This window comes from Hirundo rustica, chromosome 19 (assembly GCF_015227805.2).
Source record: "Hirundo rustica isolate bHirRus1 chromosome 19, bHirRus1.pri.v3, whole genome shotgun sequence".
NCBI lineage: Eukaryota > Metazoa > Chordata > Aves > Passeriformes > Hirundinidae > Hirundo > Hirundo rustica.
In genome coordinates, this window is record NC_053468.1 from 9,122,114 (window position 1) to 9,141,148 (window position 19,035).

The 19,035-nt window shown below is 46.5% G+C and overlaps 1 protein-coding gene across 2 annotated transcripts in view; it reads left to right on the forward strand.

The window, feature by feature from the left end:
• AUTS2 (activator of transcription and developmental regulator AUTS2) overlaps window positions 1–19,035 on the forward strand; it is a 771,484-nt gene that overhangs the window by 113,920 nt on the left and 638,529 nt on the right. The gene's annotated exons all lie outside the window — the stretch shown is intronic.

Sequence of the window (19,035 nt, forward strand, 5' to 3'; positions counted from 1 at the left end):
CTTAAAAAAAAAAAAAGAAATGGAGAAATTGCTTTGGTCTTAAAAGTTTCCTTCGTCTGTGTTAACCCTGGGATGGGGGAATGGGCAGGGAGGGGTTGGAGAAGTCAGGGCAGGAAAACCTGGTGATTATCATGATTGTAATTCCGTGCTAAAATACCTTCTTGCCCTAACTGCTGAGAAGTGTGTTAGTAACTGCAGAGGTTCTCAAGGACATGAGCAAATAAACAAAAAACAGACTCCTGGAGCCGTGTTTGGGAGTGATTTAGTTTCTGGTGCTGTGAGAAACCAGAGAAAGCTTCTCCCTGCCTGTTGCTCAGCTTTCCTGGGGTTGGCTGATCCCTGCCTGCTCTCCCTGGATAAACATTTGCTGGGAAGACTGAACATAGGTTGGATCTTCTGGCCCTACTGGAATGGGGAAGAGCAATATAATGGCTATTAGCACTTGAGGTTGGGAAAAACTTTGTTTTCCATTAACCCTGGAGTTCCTGGATGCTCACACAAAACTTGGGAACCCTAAATACTTTATGAAGCCAGTTCAGCTTTAAAAGAAAAGTTCCTAAACGTTTGGATGCAGTATAGAATTGTCCTTTCATCCATTAAACAGTTTGTATCTTCAGGCATCCATACAGTTAACAGTGTTAGCCCCAGTGGAAAGCCTCTGGAGGCATTGCTGACTGCGCTGGAGAGCGTGGATCATTTAAACATTAACAGCTTTGGTATTAATTATTGTGGAAAATGTGGGGGTGGAGAATGCTGAACTGGAAATGTTGCCCCACACTGTATTTTTCCCTTGCTGCATTATCAAATCCATTTCTGCTGTCAGCTGAGTGCAGTGCTTTTAGAGCAGCCTGATGGGGGGCAGAGGTTATTTTGCCTCCTGCTTGGCTCCCAGGTTTTCACTTGACAACGATGATGGTGTCCTTTCTGTAGGGTGTACAGATGATAGGCTTTAGCTTCATTTGATTTAGTGTGAGCTCTGTTTTCAGCCAGGAGGAAAATGCCTTGCAAAGATTGTGTCCTGAGCACATCCTGAGAGAAGCCCCAGCGTGGGAGGGTGTGGAAGCTCCTGGGGCTGGAGCTGTGCTCGTGGCTCAGCCCCGTCTGGCCGAGCTGCATTCAGCATTTCAGGCTGCTGGCAATCCAGGCACGGTGCTCTTTGCATTGGGCTGTTGGAGCAGGGAGATTCCACTGTGGTCAGGGCCAGAGAGGCGTTTTCCCCTCGGATACACGGAAGGGTTTGGAGCCCTGGGGCCGAGCTCCTTGGATGGCACGGCCAGAAGCATCGCACCACAGGCGTGTTGGAAAATCGAACCTCTGTGTTAGTGCTGGGAAGAGACTCCTCAAAAGCTTGGCCTCCCTGAGTGTTGATACCTTACAAATATGCCCCCATGTCAGTACTCACAGGGCTTCAAGTCCTTGTCACCATCAGGCAGGTGCTTTGAGCACCTTTGGTTCTTGGATTTGGGTCAGTCTCCAGCCAAGCCTGCCCTTGCAGCAGGGCTGGGCTCTGCAGGATGGCCAGGCTGACTCACCCACTCGGTGGTAAATAAGCTCTGCCTCTTGCTTCATTTGCATCCAGCTAATATAGCTGTAATTACTGAATTACTGTATGTCCTGGACTCTTGGAAATAATTTAGCTCCATATAAAACTAATGTGTCTTGCCAAATTTAGGCTTAAAATTGTTTCTACGGTTGAGTGCAGTAATCTTCTATTAAATTTAAGGGTTTTAAAAAAAATATTTTACTACTGCCTGGCATGATTGACTCACAGAGTGTTGTAAGGCTTATTTGTGGAGGGGGTATAGAGATATTAAATGAATTTGGAATTAAGTAGGTGCTGGCTAAATTCCTGCTTTACTTGAGCCCCAGTGATCCCAGTGATACGGAATCTGGGCATGCAATATTGTTCCTGGCTTATTGAAGCTGAGTGGAGGCATAAGCTATGAGAATATGAGAGACTGGATTCTTGAGGGGTTTATTTTTGATGCTCTTTCAGCAAAAACTAGGCTTATGTGAATAGTGCACTTAAAAAACCGCTTTCCACTCCTGCTCTCTTATTAGTTAATGGCAATACTCAGAGGAGGTTAGAGAGGGATTTGTGAGTAGCTGATTCCCTGCCTTGTCAGGAGAGAAGGTGAAGGTTCAGGAGGCAAGCAGGTAATGTCAGGTACAGAAAGCACTGGAGATGCAGGGGGATGAGCAAAGTACTGAGAAAGTCCTGGCACAAATCTGCTGTGGAAGGGCTTTGGAGACCTCAATGCTGTTAACACACGACACCTTGACTTGCCTTTGTGACTTTGCCTTAAGTCCAAATGTTCAGACTTAGGTAGCTTGTACCTGGACACTGGCACTGTGGGCTGGTTTGGGAGCTCTGTGAATTCAGTTTGCATGGCTTCTTTCTGGTTTGTAAGTCATAATTAATGATAACGAGACAAGACCTGGAGACAAGACCAAAGGAGTGTTTGGATGTGGGTGCCTGCAGCCCCAGCCCCGGGTGCAGCTGGGCTGGGGAGCAGCTGCTCTGCTGACTGCCCAAGGGACTGCTGCCATCGGGCTGGATCTGCAGGACGAGCCAGCCACTAACAGCACTCCAATAGCCTTGTCAACAGCAGCATTAGGCACAGTATCACTGGATTTGAATAGGAAGAATTTCTGAGGAAAGCAGATAGGATTTTTTTGGAAGAGCTCCTTACTGTGCATCCTTTTTTTTTTTTCTTATGTTGAAGGGTTTTCAAGGTTGCCTTCCAGTTTTAGGTGTTGAGTGAGGATGTAACTATGTACTGTTATGTCAGATTTTCATGATTGTAGGGATGCTTCCTGTCTTTTTTTTTTAATAATTTCTGGTGCACTGTTTGGTGATGTGTACACACGAAGATTTGTGTCTCAGATGCTGTGTCATGAATGGGCTCATGGGGCTCCTTTGCCTGCTTTCAGTGTGACTGAATGGTCAGTGCTGGGAATTGCAAGTGTTGGGATTATAGATGTTCCTACAGTGCTGTGTTTTCTACTGCAGGAAAAGGCCTTTTGCTCTTAATTGATTTATAATTTTTTTTTCTGTGATAAAAATTGATGCGTCTCTTTAAAAGTGTTTAGTTGCATGTGTGGCTACATTTAGAAATAAATTCCTCCTGTCTCTGTGTGTGCACAAATGTGCATGTGTGCAAGCCATGCAGGTGCCCACATGGAAGTCTGCTGGGCATTTGCCCCTATATTTTTGGATTTTACAAGGACATCTTATGGAAGTGTATTGTGTTAATACATCTGCTGAAGGACATAAAAAAATGTAGCGGTGATGCTTTGTATGGAATGGAAATCCTGTTGTTAACATCCAAACCCTAAACAGCTCTGCCTGGAAAGGAGCCATTTGTCAACTAGACCCCACCTTGGACAGATTCCTCGAGATCATAAACCCTCTGTCCCCACCACTGAGTTGTTTCAGCATCCTCAAGCCAGCAACCTCTGCTGCGTTCCTGTCACCGTTAAGAATGGGACTTGAATTATTCAGAGAATCGGCGTATATCGCTGCTGTATTACTTATTTATTTGCACTGAACAGTTTCTGTTTTGTGTATGCAGCAAAGCAGGAGCCTTCCCCTGACCTTGCAGGGTTTCAGAGACAGATGAAGGTGCGTGCATGTTCTTTAAGGCAGCTCGGAATTTATGGTGTTTGAAGAGACTCTGGCTCCAGTGTGGGTTGTTGGCAGCAGCGCTGATAATCACATGGTGATAGCAACTGGGCTCTCTTTTTTCAGATGTGCTTAAATCTTATTTTCTTTTGCTGTAATGTTATGTCTTTCCACACTACCAGAGCTCAGAAGGGAAAGAGGAAAACAAGCTCAACCCAGGAACCTTTGTTTCAGAAGGTTCTGAGCATAAATCTTTCCTGTTTTGTTTTGATCACCTGATATATTTCTGGATCTTAGGTAGAGTGGGTGAGCTGTTCATGAGGTGTTCTGGTTGCTTGTCTAAAGCCCATTTGTGTGAAACAGAGCACTCTTGTCTTGCAATCTGTTGGAGCAGTACCTTGTTAATTCCCGGGATTAGCAGACCTCTCGTGTACGCTTGCATTTTGAGAGTTAGCAAATCTGGTGAACAAATGTTGCACAAAAGCCAGGAAAATGCATCACAAGCCCTGTTCCATCTCTTCAATATTCACTGTAATTGCTGCCAGTCATATTCTGTGGAGGATACAGAAGTGTATCTCTTGTACACACAGTAGGAGTGTGGTAGTACATGTCCTCAAGCATTTGTTTCTGAACCACAGCAGAGAGTTAACAGCAGTAGCAAAATGTTCTGCTGATGTATTGTTGATCAAAAAACGTGTAGTAATGCCATCCCTGACGTGTTTGCATCTGAGATTTGCTGGGTTATTGCATGTGCAGCCATGCATTGGGAGCTGGGATCCTCGTGGGAGCCTGCAGCCACAGACTGGGGTCACACACAGGGACCCCCAGTGACACCTGCACAGGCTCTGGGGCTGGGTCACACACACAGGGACCCCCAGTGACACCTGCACAGGCTCTGGGGCTGGGTCACACACACAGGGACCCCCAGTGACACCTGCACAGGGTCATCAGGCTGGGTCACACACACAGGGACCCCCAGTGACACCTGCACAGGCTCTGGGGCTGGGTCACACACACACAGGGACCCCCAGTGACACCTGCACAGCCTCTGGGGCTGGGTCACACACACAGGGACCCCCAGTGACACCTGCACAGGCTCTGGGGCTGGGTCACACACACAGGGACCCCCAGTGACACCTGCACAGGCTCTGGGGCTGGGTCACACACACAGGGACCCCCAGTGACACCTGCACAGCCTCTGGGGCTGGGTCACACACACAGGGACCCCAGTGACACCTGCACAGCCTCTGGGGCTGGGTCACACACACACAGGGACCCCAGTGACACCTGCACAGGGTCATCAGGCTGGGTCACACACACACAGGGACCCCCAGTGACACCTGCACAGGCTCTGGGGCTGGGTCACACACACAGGGACCCCAGTGACACCTGCACAGGGTCATCAGGCTGGGTCACACACACAGGGACCCCCAGTGACACCTGCACAGGGTCATCAGGCTGGGTCACACACACAGGGACCCCCAGTGACACCTGCACAGGCTCTGGGGCTGGGTCACACACACAGGGACCCCCAGTGACACCTGCACAGGCTCTGGGGCTGGGTCACACACACAGGGACCCCCAGTGACACCTGCACAGCCTCTGGGGCTGGGTCACACACACAGGGACCCCAGTGACACCTGCACAGCCTCTGGGGCTGCTCCAGCACCAAACACTGCGGGGTCATCGTCCCACCCAAACACACCAACCCCATTAGAGCTTCTCTGAGTACAGTTTTCTTCTTTCCACCTGCTCCCGAGGTGTGTGCTGTGCAGCCTGGCGTGGGTTTGGGCAGGGATGAATGGGATGACCCCTCTCATGTGTGGTGGTGTCAGTGTGTCCATGTGGGCAGTTTCACTGGGATTTTAATGTCTGTGGGGTTAAACTCTGGGATTTTAATGATGCCTGTTTTAATGTCTGTGAGGTTAAACTCTCTGGGATTTTATAGACACCAGTTTCAAACCTGAGAGAGTCTGGAGCATTGGTGGGAGCAGGAAAGCAGACACTGGGAAGGAGGAAGGAATGGGTTAGGGAGGGTTTTTAAAAGACAATACAGATATGAGGTGTTTCTTGCAGAGGTAGTTTTGGAGGAATTTATAGATGCATGTTAGATATGTAAAATACCCGTAGCAGAAGTTGATTAATAGATATCTCTGACATAAAATATCCATGTCTATTACTCCTCAGTAAGGGTGTTTCTTCTTTTTTTTTTTTTCCTAGCCTGGATTTATTTTTAATTTTTTTGGGGGGATGGAACTGTATACTGCAGATTTGGAATCCAGGAAATATTTTTTTTCTCATTTTAGAGTTAGGAGTACATAGATTTCATTTCGTTGGTCTGGTTTTTGGCCTATATGAAATCCACATCAGTGTTTGAACTTGCAGGCTCTTGGTCTGGCCCTTGTGGCTTTTCTGGGTCGTAAGTGCTTTTTACAGCTTGGAGAAATATGGATCAATAAGCAAAGAAAAAAAAAATCTAGTGTCAGGAAAACATTGTATTTCAGGGCCTATCCATAAAGAAAAAGCTGCATGGAATTATGCAGATAGAACAACGTGCTTTTTAATTGCATGGACAGCTTAATTACGCTGCAAGAGCAGGTATCTATTTACATCTCAGGACAAGTAACTGAATTTTAGGAAGCACTCCATGTATATAAAGTACTTTTAATTTCTGTGTATGTTCTATAAGCATAAAATCTGTTAGGCACCCCAAAAGCATATGTGGCTTTTAGCTCCCTTGTGGTTTCACGAGGCTGTTCCCCTGCCTTCCCCACCCCGGCAGGCACGAACACATCTTGTTGCTGTCAAATGGAGCCAGCACAAGGCCTGAGGTTCCCTCCTGAAGGGGATTTTCATTGTATTCAGTGTCGAAGGGGTCCCTGCCATATGTCCCTGAGGTTCCCTGCAGCCTGGGGGAGCACAGTGGGGCCATGTTTGGGGTCCCTCGCTGCTGACGAGGGGACAGCCCTGCAGCGAGGCTGATGAGAGCATCGGGGCCGGGCTCATGGAGGTGCTGTCCCGTCCCTCCTTGTGGGCAGTGCTCTGCCTCGGCTTTGGGAGGGTTCATGGCCGCGCCTTCCCCAGGGCTGGAGGTTTGGGAAGCTTCCGAGCTGCACCCCAGGGGCCCAGGCCGTGACTAACAAGCGTTGTAGGAGCTGTGTTTGTGTTCACATCGCCCGTCACCCCTGGAGCTGCGGCCTGGCCCGGCCCGAATTCGGGGCTCCGTGTGGTGGCTGATTTGTTGTGTGTTCCAGACTTAGCAGGAAGGTTTTGAGTTGTCACTGAACCTTGACGTGGAGAGGTACTGGGCAGTTTGTTAACTGGCCCCTGCCCTCCCCTTGGCCAGGGGTTCAGGCTGGAGCAAGGTTTCTGGCTGTCACAGGACGTGCAGTTACTCTCTCTTCAGTGCTTTACAGCGCTGCGGCGTGAGGCTGTGGTTTGAGGAGTCACTTGCTGGGAAGGGGTGGAAGTGATAACACAGACATTTAATTCATTTTAATGAGACTCCTGGTGCACTTCTCCAGGTGCTCCCGTGTCAGGCCTTTGGAGATGCGCCTTTGTGACAGAAGTGCTGCCCTAAAGAGGAGCCGTGGAGGTAACAATAGGATGTCAAAATGAAGTGAAACAAGGGCAGGGCAATTTTATGGAGACGACATGACAGGAGGAAAGTATGGGGGGGGAAGAAAAGAGAATTTAAGATGTCAGTACAGATTTACTGAAGGCTCTCCAATGTCAGCTAGAAGAAATGTCAGCACCGCTGACGTGGCGGTGTCAAGGTGATGGCAGGATGAAGTCCGAGCGGCTTCGGAAGCACCTCGTACTCCAGCTCTGGAGACGAGCTGCTGTCAGTAAAGATGATGTCAGGACGATAATTACTTTGTACATTGTAGTTTAAGTAGGGCATTGTTTCTGTTGAGGTGTTTTGAATTTAGCACAAAGTAGGAGAAAAGTCATTCAAAGATAAAAGCCTCCAAACTGTTTCTTCTTTCTGTGAGAATGCCAGGAGCTTGCAGCCCGGCCTGTGAGCTGCTGCAGTGCAGCTGGCGCCCAGCCGCCCTGGGGACTGGGCCCTGCCTGCTCCGGGGGCTGAGGTACGACTCTGCTTGGCTTCTGCATATTTTCATTTCCCTCGTGTGAGGCACACTTTCATTTCTCTCTTCAAACTCTGCCTAGTGAACAGGAGGGCAGGGGAGAAAACTGATGTCACCTGGGAGTGCAGCCATGATTTTAGGCAGGCGGGTTGGAGATATTTGAGGATGAACAACTGTAATTCACCGCTGCTGATGAAAATACACGCAGCTGTGTGTGATACTGTGACATGACTGGTGCCGAAACAGCTGTGTTGAAAGTCACTGGGTGTTGTAGATGGCAGAATAAAGTGGCAGCAGAGGCTGTTCCCACCTCTTAGGTTTGTTTTAGGATGCCTGTAGAGTTAAGTGGAGTCCTGAGGAGTAACAAAAAGGTGTGTAATGCGTTACCAAAATGAAAATTCGGGCCCTTAGCTGTTCTGTAGTTGTAGGGTATGGGTTTGGGAGTGGATTGTGCCACACGGTAAATAACAGGGCTGGGGTGCACAGCTTGCCAACAGCTCACCCTGCCAGGCTCCCCCCGCTCCGAGGCGCTTCCCAGCATCCAAGTGCTGCCGTGTCTGGCACCCTTTCCAAGGAGGGAATCCCCTGTTAGCTAAATTGCCCTCGCTCTCTGTGTGTCCTTTATCACAAAACAAACAAACAGGAAAAAAAATGTGCTGGAAGAGCCAATCTAAGGCCTGGCAATCGGATAATAAATCCCCTGTCTCTCCACACACACTCGGTGCCAGCTGTAGGCTAATTAAACTCAATAGTTCACAGGTGTTCCTGGGAATGACTATCGCAAGAGCACTCTCCTCTTTAGGGCTCGTTAACATCTTTTTCAGAGCTCTTTAAATTTCATACACCAGCAACACTGAGCTAAAGCAGATGAAAGATAGTAGAAAGGGACTTGAGCTATTGCAGGAGTGCTCTCAGTGTTAGCACAGGCTGTAGCCTCACTCAATTCAACAGCTTTTTTGTTTTGATGGGCGAATCTCTTGGAGGCCACTGCAAGAAGGAAAATTGCTTTCTTGGAAACATTCAGCTTCCTGTAGCCAAATAAAATTCTTGCCTCTGGAGCTCGTTATATATCTGTACACACTGTCAGGATGTCCACAGGCTCTACACACAGGCAGGGGCTACAGAAGAAGAAAGTCTGTGGCCAAATGAAGCAGATATAGCCATTTTGTCAAGGTTTCTAAACCTTCCCACGGAGAACCAAATGGAAAGCAAGGCTTTCTCCAGCCTTCCCTGCTTATTGGACCTTCTGGGCTTTGAGAGATGCAGTTTCTTTACACTAATGTTAGAGCACTGGACTGTCTCTCTGCAAGCTGATTTAAGGGGACAGTTGCCATGACAAGTGCTTCCAGTTGCAACCTGCTTCCACTGCCTGCTGTGTAGCAAGAGCTCAGATTTTAGTAGATCTCACAGCCTCTTGTAGTTCTGTGGCTGGACAAGCTCATCTGTTCGTTCATCTACCCATCTTCACTCCTGTTCCTTTTGCTTGTCTTACAGAATTAGATTTGATTTTCTTGGAGTGCTCTCATAAGAATGGAGGAAAGAAAGGAGGCTTTTAGCGTTGTCTTTCAAGGTTCCCTAAAAACCTCCTCTTGTGGAACTGGGCCAGATTCCACTTAAGTCTGATGTGCAACTTTCCTTCTTGGAGAAAAAGCTCCTTGACCAGAAATACGGTGCCAGACCAGGCAGCCCAGAGGGAGGAGCTGGTTTGCCTGGGTAAGATTGTATTGGTGGGATAAAAATATTATTTAATCTAGCTTGGTATGCCTGATCTCTTGCTTTACTATCCTGCCTCAGCCACGTGCTTTCCAGCAGACTGGAATAGTTCATACGTGGATACACTAGGCAGAAGTGTTTCTGTTTTAGCAGTTACTAATTGAAAGTAATTTCTAGATTTCACAGCTCTTGTTCTCATGAGCTCTCATGCTTCTGTTTCTTCCTAATGCTATTCTCAGCTGTATTCTTTTACACTCTTCCCTAGACAAGAAAACCACAGTGATAAACCTCAATCTTAAATGGTTTTATTGCTGATTTACGCTAAATTGATATCCCTAAATCAAAATAATATTTCCTACATGAGTCGACTGCACCATTTTAATGAAATAATTTTCTCAATCAATTCTATTGCATCAGTGCAATTTTACCCTTTCCATAAAATCTTACTTAAACTGCTGCAGCTCTTCGTGTGGCTGTGAATGGGAACAAGCTTTCATTCTCCTAAATGTCAGATCTAGGGGAAAAAGAAACTGTTTTCAAATTAAAAAAAAAAATCTATTCAAGTGTGGTTTGTTCTAACTGTCCTTTAAGTAATTCTTCTCTTTCCTGTGTCACTGTCCCGGGTAAGGCTCCTAGTGCTGCACAGGGCTGGCACTAACGTTGTGTATTTGGGAAACAGGTACAGACTGAAATGACGTTTCAGTTCCCTGGCCTGGCTGCATGAAGCCACGAGTGGGAGTCCAGTGCTCTTTCCACCAAAGCTGCAATGCCTCCTCTAAACCCTGCTTAGTTTGCAAACATGCAGAGTACCCAGGTGAGGTGAGCCTGAGTGAATTTCCAGAGTCAGCCCCGGATGAATGGTTTGAATTGGGCTTTCATACATCTCATCAATTTAGAAAAAGCCTAAAACTCTTTCAGTGGGTTTGCATTGAGGTGATTTTGTGTACAGAATTAAGTTTGAGGTGGAGAGGAAACCAGCGGGACAAGTTCATGTTTTCATAAGGATTTGATTTGTTAGCATTTAACATTATTTTGTGAGTAACAAAGCAAAACCCCAAAGGTGCAGTGCACAAAGGTAAACGTGTTAAGCAGAAAGTGGGCAGAGTATAAGAAATCCTTTCCTGACCCCAATCCCATGTGTGCTTGGGTATCACTGCTTGTGACATTGATTTGAGGGTGTTTAATGAAGAAAAAGTCTTCATAGTTTCTGTCTTTGAGAGTCCTCTGTGGCTGGCATCCAAAAGCTTATTTGCACACCAGTTCTGAAGTTAAATAAATTATGTGGCAATTGCTGTAGCACATAGCTGGAGCACTGATAGGAAAGGGAAGGGCTTTACAGAAAGCATTGCCATTGTTTCCGCTCCTCTCTCTCTCAGATGAGGGAATGTCTGAAAACACAGTGGTATTTAATGAATGTGGAAAAATTGGGGTCCCTTCATGTGTGGGTTATTTTTCAATGGCCAATGAAACGATTCCCCGTGTTTCAAAACTCAAATTGAAAACTAAATGAGCAAATCTACTGTTGAGAAAAATACCTGTGAGCGAAGGCAGCTTTAGTGGTTAGATCACTGCTACACCATCATCAATGGAGTTTTAAGTTTCTCTTTGGTAAAATATAAAATAGGAGCCTCCATCTCAAACTGGGTGTTTGTAAAGTCTAAATGCATATGGACTCCTTCAGATACTTGTCTGCTTGATAGCTGAGCCTGTCTGTCTTTGGTAAGAGACTGGCTGTCATCAGATTTAACTAAATGTAGTTGTGAGGAAAGATGTCTACGGGTAGGATTTGGGGGGAACTTGGATGCTGGTATTAACAGAGCAGATAAAATGTTCAGGGGCCCAGATGCAAACTCCAACCAGCTCCATACAGATAGATAAGGTTTCTCTGCTCTCCTTTTGCAAGCATATTCTACAAACTCCTCTGAATATAAGTTAGTTTAGGAACCAATTAATTTATGAAATGCATTAATCACCACATGACTCAGATCAGTGTCTGAGCTCCTTATCTACAGAGATGAAAATGATGTTAAGGTGACTCCCTTCAGTAGTAGTTTCAAGATTAACTCTTACTCCTTAGGAGTTAATAGGAAGTGAGAGATCTATGTCTATTTATGTGATAAAATTAATTCCTGCATAAGACGAGAGTAAAGCTCAAATACTTGCAAGTTCAGTCTCTTGATTTTATTTCTTATGAAACTGAACCCTCCTCCTCTTCTGGATTCAAGAAAATAATATAGTACTGAGATAAAACTTCAGTTGTTTTCTCAAAGAGAAGACTCAAGCTCTTCTTTGAAGGCCAGCTTATTTCTATCTAGCTGTTAAATAAATCCTAGAGCAAATAGCAGTGCAGCACCGTGTCTAAAGCAATACCCCAGCCTGGACAAGTAAAATGTTAATTTCTGCATCACTTCACGCTTTTGATTTTGAGCAAATCAAGTGCTTAATGTCAACCCACAAGTTTTCAAGTGCCTGATGATTTGGGGGTTTGTGTATTTTGGTCGTGCAGTATCAAGCAGGTGGGTTGCTTGGGCTGGGTGATCCTGGTTGTGACCCCGAGCTGTGTTGGTGGTGCATGAGCCACTTCTGAGTTTGGGTGCTGTCCCCAGCTGGGGGCCCTGGCTGGCAGGGCAGCGAGGGACAGCAGCTGGTGGGGCTGTCCCCAAGTGGGGCCACCGTCCCAAAGCTCTCCTTGGGCTGGTGCTGCCAGGGGGAGCAGGACTGCTGACTCCCCTGGAGGCCTTGGCAGCCTGGCAGTTTGATTTGTGTTGTGACTAACGGAAAATAAGCAAAAGGAGAGAAGCAGGGAGGAGGCCTTCCCTTTCTTGACAGTGGTGTATTTATTTGTGGGAAAGCTGCTGTTCCTTGGCAGGTTTTTTAGTTCCTGCACCAAGCAGAGGGCAATAGACCTGTTCTCGTGGGTGATCGTGTGTGTGACTGAGCCCACATCCCTCAGCCAGCCCCTCCTCAGCTCTGCATGTGCTGCACAGCTCAGGTCCCTTCTGGGAAGTGTCTGGGCTCTGTTTTAGCACAAGGATCTATTGCTGCTTCTGATTTTCTCCTAAACCAGGCACTAATCGGTTTCTTAGCTGCAGCACCAAGACTCAAGTCCTTCACAGATCACCTCACATAACTTTGACTTTTTTTTTTTTCCATTGTTTGTTCTTTGTGGTTCCTTTTTCTTTTCTTTTTTTTTTAAGCAGAATTGATCCAAATTCTCTTACAAGCCAACTTTGAATCCTGACATGAAAGGAGAATAACATTTGTTATCTTGTCATTCAAAACACAGCATAATTTGTTAATGGTTATAAGATGTGTTGACACAATTGGGTGGAAGTTGCTCTGGAAGTGACCAGGGCTGTCACTGAGATATGATCAGTTTACATAAGAAGTGACAAGGCAAGTATGCCCAGAAGGCTTGTTTTGATGATGATGATTAATATTACTACTCTGGCTATTAGGTTTGTGTCTGTGGAGCAGCAGCAAAACTTTGATAAGCAAAAATCCTCAGATGCTCTCTCCAGTGAATTCTGGATTCATCCCACTGAGCTGAATTTCAGTAGTATCTTCCTATGGACAAGAGCTGTCATTTCCTTTTCTCCCCTGCTTTGTCCCATCTCACAGCAGCTGCTCTTCTATTTTGGGAGAACTGCTACTTTGCAGGGTCCTTCTGCATGAAAGGCAGGAAAATTACTATCATTAAATAATAATACTGTGGAGCCCCCAAATACTATGTGTTTTAATGCTGTTGCATAATCTGGGGGTTTATTGATGCTTTATGCTCCTGTATAATAGCCTCAAACACATGAGAACGTTGTGAAATAGCAAGAAGGAAAATGCTTGACAACACTGCATTTTTAAGCTGAGAATGCTTAAAGCAGTCTTGCCTGAATTCCTCCACAGATTAATTAGGATATTCTTTCAAAAATCTTTGAAGATGCTGGACAAAGAACAGTGTGACGCTCTGTGCCCAAAGTCAAGTGTTAATGGGGGAAAGCATTATACTGCTTTCCCTTTATCCCTGCTCCTTGCTCCCAGCGATGCCGTGGATCTGACCTGCAGGTCAGGATGGCAGCTGGGGATGGTGCACGCTGGTCTGCAAGCAGGGAAGGAGTTTGCCTGGCCATGGCTAGTCATGAATTAGTCATTCCCCAACACCTCCAATTAGCTGAGCTCATTTCAGTGGGCTCTGGCGTGTTCATTCGTTAGTGAATTTGAAGCTGGGATTGAGGCCGACCTCTCTGGTAGCTGGAGAAGTTCTTCCCCACGTGGTTGTGCGTGGCCGCTCCGTAGGGAGGGACGCTGTCAGCCAGTCCGTGGAGCTGGCTGGCTGAAAGAGAAATATCCAGTGTGCCCTGTGATGTGGGCATAGGGAAGGGTGAGGCTTTGAGGGTTCTGTTCTAAACTGGAGCCACTGGTGGGGCTCGGTGGATGGAGATGTTGGTCACCACCCTGCCAGGAGGGACTCTGCTCACGGCACTGCTGAAACGTTTTGCTGTTGGTGTGTGCTGCAGTGCCCCTCGTGTGCAGGGAGAGGAGCATCTCTTGCTGCTGAAATCCCTCATTTTGAAGGGAGGTTATGAGGCAGAAGTTGGAAGCAATCAGTTAAAGCTCCAATTCCACAGTGCCCTTCATGCCGAGCCTCTCAAGACACTTAAGAAAATACTGGAAGCTGTACAGCACAAAATAGCAATGGCACATTGCTCAAGAAAAACAAACCTCCTGCCTGGATTTGAAAACTGAAAATTTATGAGACTGATTGCTGAGCTTCCAGGCCCAGCAATGTTGTTGTAAAAGGGCGCTGTGAGATCAGGGCAGTTCAGGGTGTTCTTCAGTGATGGGGATGACATTTCCCTCAGTGCTGATGATTTTTCTGGTAGATTTCTCTGCTTTGCCATCACACCATTTCCTCCTCCTAACAACCCGGGCTGTAGTATTGAATTTCTCATTTCTGCAACAGCAGCACAGTGAGCTTTTCTTTGGATCTTTATTTTTTTTTCCCCTCCCTATCTTCTGCTAATACGATTCTGATCCTGGAGATAGCAGGTCCAAGCTGAGCTCCCACTTGCAGCACAGTATCTTGCCTTCTGATATTTTGAGAATGTGGCTCTCCTCCTCCCCAGGCTGTAAGCAGGGAAAATGCGTCTTTATTTTGTAAAGCAGTCTGACAGTCCTGGAAGCCTGGTGCTGGATGTAAATATTTACACAAAACTGACCGCCTTGCAAGCATTTCCTCTTTGTGCATCCCTGCTCTGCTGGATCACACTAAGGACACTTGCTGGGGGATGAGTATGTGAGGTGATCTTTTCATGATAAACCCTTCCAGTCTGAGTGGGCATTGCTGCAAGGCACCGTGGATTTCTGATGTGGATGTGGGAAAAAAAAAGTTACAACTAATGGGAGTTGCTCCTAATAATCCTGGTGCAGAAATCAATCAAAGTCTGGTGGGGAAAAAAAAAAGTTAAACCAGTAAAGATTTTCTGTTTCTTTTGCTATAATTAGTTACAGTTTTGTCTCATAGGTTTTAGCCAATTTTATTTTCTTGAAGGGATGTGGAGGTTTTGGGGGTTTAATGTTTGGCATTGTGGGGGCTCTCGAAGAACCAAGCTAACTGTGAGAGAGCTGCCACTCGTGGTGCAAGGCTGCAGCAGGTGATCTCAGAGAACTGATTCCTCCCTTCCACTTTGCAAATGTGTATTTTTGGAGTTGGGGAGCCTGATATAAATCCACTGGCAAGAAGTTGTTCTCTCAGTTGCCTTTATAAGAATAGTCATCTGAGTGTACACAGTGATACTTGGAGAAGTTCCAGGCATGTATTGTCATTACTGTTGGAGAGCTAAAGAGGTTGGTTTGGGCTGTAGGTTGTCAGGAACAAAAAAAGAAAATCCATCTCTACAAGGGAAAAAGGAGAAATCAAAAAGAAGAGCAAAATGCTAGACATTGCAGGCTGCTGAATCTGTGTGAGAGAACAGCTCCATATAGAGAGAGGTGGCAGGAGGTGATGAACCTGGAATGAGGAAAGGGAAGTTCCTCTGGCACAGGTTGGGGGATCACCTCCTTTCCTCAGCTGCAAAGACACTTCAGCTACCGCTGTTCAAGGCACCAGAGCAGCCTGCAGGCAAGAGCCAAGGTTGCATCACATGTGCCTTTGAACAAGCTAATTACTCCCAAAATAGCCATTTGACCTTCATCTTCTTAAAGCCCTGCCATGAACCTCTGCACTGGCTGTGGAGCCACTTTTTCATATGATGAAACAGGGAATAATTAAATCCTATCAGTTCGTGGAAGTCTGATGGGAATTGGAATTGATAAGCATTTCTCTTTTTTTCCTTCTTTTCCTTTTCTTGTTCTTCTAGCAGGGCAAAATGATGTTACAAAAGTCACGTGAAACTTCTGTGGAAGTCAGAAGTGCGAGTCTAAAGAAGCAGTACAAGGGGATTAGACCCTTAGGAAGATTAGTGTCTATTAAACATGATGATCTGGATGGAGCTTCCGGCTCTCAAGGCCTGTAAATTGCTGGGCTGTGTACCCTGGGAAGGAGGACCAGGGAAAGGATTACCTTTAACTCCCTGCCAGTTCTTAGCCAGGACGACTTCAGGGTTGGAGAGCAGGGTAAGGGAAAAGCCTGGCTGCTGGGAAAGCAGGTTGCGAAATTCTGATGTTTTGGCAGACTTGATCTTGTCTGGAAGTAGTCTTCATGAATGCCCCTCTCCCCAGCAGGATGCCCCAGAATTCATGCATGCTTCACAGAGCCCCATCCCCAAACACTGGCCACAAAAATCAGGCATTGCTGTGGAAAGGGAGAGCGGAGCTGGATCCACGGGGTGCTGGTGGATGGGTGCTTGCCATTAAAAGCTGGATCCTGCCCCTTGAGAGGAGGGTTTGGTCACTGGGGAGAAAACGCCTCGTGTGTCCTTCTGTCCCTCCAAAAGTTTGGTCGAAGTGCTGGGCTGCTGGCAGGGCTGCAGCGTGCCAGGAAAGTGTCAGCAAGCCTCATTTTGGCATTTATATACGAGGAGCAAGCACAATCCTTCTACTATTCCAATGAGCTGCTTTTGCCAAGAAAAATCATTTGTAACTCTTTCTTCCTGCTGTAGTGCTTCTCCAGCAGGCCTGGCTTCCATTGCTTTAACCCCTCGAGTGCCAGCAGGCGCTGCAAGGCAGAGCCTTGTGCACGTCTTGGCAATCCTCCCACGTGCCGAGCGGCTCCGCAGCAGACTGAAGCGTTGTCTGGCAGTTAGCTTTTCTTTTTCATCGAGTCTGTTCCTTAGGGCTGCCGCTGCTGCTTTTTTATGTTTTTGTTCCGTTCCTGGGGCTGTAGCAGAGGAGGAGGAGGTGGAGGCTTGGGAGGAAGGTGGTTTCCAGAGAGCTGCTAACCTGAGGAAGGAGAGGAAGAAGGGAGCAGGGAAATGGTGAAGTGGTTTGACCCTCGCTCTGTTGTGTTGTCCAGCAGGATGCTGAATCAGCAGCACGGCGAGGCTGCCGGCGTTGTGCTTTTCGAGATTCGCTCACCTGCGAGTTCAGAAGCAGCTCTTCCTCCGCTCTCTCAATAAAGCCTCAAAGAATAGGAGATGCCTGTGCCTTTTTATGATGTACACTTCAGCTCTTGCAGTGTTGCATATATGCGCTTTTACCTTTGATCATCATTTGGAGAGGTTTGCAAGACAGGTTTAGTTGTGTGAGAAATGGATGTGCTGTTTGGAATGAGCCATTTCTCCCCCTCCCTCTAGGTGCTGGCTGAATTTTAAGTTTATCACCACCCTGTGCTGTGAGCAGAAAGGCTGTTTGTTCCCTTTGTGTGCTGCTTTACAGGAGAGCATTGCCTTTGCCCTTTTGTAGAGACTGGGCAGCTGCTTTGCTAAAATCCTTGATGAGATTTAGCAATTCATGTTTCTCTACATAAGAATTTGAAAAAGACAGCAACTCCTTTTGTCTGTCTAGTGTGTGCTCTTTTTTTTTTTTCCAAAGGGAAAGGAAAAGAAGCAAATTATTTTGTTAAAAAAATAACATTTTAATAATGTAGTAGTCTAACCTTTATGCTAATTGCCCCAGGCTTTTAATGAAGCAGCGTAAAATTAGTCCTGTGAGTCTTCATTAATCAAATATAGGAGCTGATGGTATAGTAATAAGATGCTGTGCTGTCTCTGCTCCCCATGCAATGTTGACATTTGCTTATATTCAGAGTAGAAAGCAACTATTTTTTTTTTTTGGTAGCTCATTAAAATAATTAGCCGTGTTTGCCTTTTTTTTTTAAAAAAAAATCTTTTCTTAAAAAATCCTTTTAATGAGGAAAGATGAAAACAGACAGGATGGAAAAGTCAAAAGAATCAAATTAAGACAGAAAAACTGACTGCTGGAGGCTTCCTTTGAACGGAAGATTTATGTATGTTAATGGCAGCTGTTGGCTGGAACCTCTGTACAGACACCTTGTTTGTTATTTGCAGAACTTAGAGCAGAAACAAACAACTTCAAGGGTCTTTGTAGATTTGTTTTGTTCCAAATTATTTTCCAAAGGTGCTCTAAGACACGCTATGTCTGATGCCTTAAGTTTTAGCTTTCATATTTTCCAGATTCTGTACAGCATTAGTATATAACTCTGAACTTTATATAAAGTGTTAGCAAGTTCTCCTCACAGCTCAGTCAGACAGAACAATCCTTTGCCAGCCCCAGAACCAAGGACACCATTGCAGCTTCAGGCCCAAGAATTGTAAACAACAGCGAGTTGAGGAGAGCAAAGTGGGAGGGTGGGACTGCAGAACCTGAAGCTGTAATTGGACAATTAACCCCAATATGTCAGTGGACCAAAACTTATACAAGTGTGCAAACTTGTGACTCAGAGTCTATCTTGGGTGCAGCCTTGGCCAAGGTCTTGTACTGCCCAAGGTGTATCCTTTAAAGGCCTTTGGATAAATACCCACTTTATTCCTTTAACTCTGTCCAGCCTCTGCTCCCAGGGCATCCATGCCTGCTGTGTCCCAGAGCTCGGTGCCCGCCTGGGGATGTGCCCACTGGTACCCTGCCCCTCTCCAGGTGAGGGGTTCTGCTGTTCTCTGCTGTGCTGGGTGTGCCCAGCTCCCCTCTGCAGCCAGGGCTGTGCTCTGACCACGTTCTGCTGAAGCTCTCGGAGCATGCTGCTCCTCTGCTGAGCCCTGGCTTCAGAAGAAAGTAAGTAGTGCCTTAATACCCTCCTCTCACAAGAGACACAACCCCCAGTGCCCAGCCCTTACTAGACGTTTCAAGGTGTTTTGAAAGCCAAATCCTGGAGCTCCAGAGCAGAATCCCATCCACATCTGCGCTCCCTGGAGGGAGGGGAAGGCAGCTGCTCTTACAGTGCCATCTCCACTTCAAAAGCATTTCGAGCAGTATTTTCTGCTCTGTCTGCTGCCTAAGTAGAAGCTGCTGTCTGCTATGGAAATGTTTGTGGGGAAGGATGGCAGCAGAGTATGTTTTTTTGGGGGTTTGGTTTTTTTTTTTGTGTGTGTGTTTAAGGTGCTGGTGTAGCAGCATCATTTGGGTTTTACAGGGTAGATCTGAAAGGGAAGAGCTGGGATAATGATCCTTCCCCAGGATGTGTCAGCCCCTGCTGCCCAGCCCTGTAAACATGCAGGA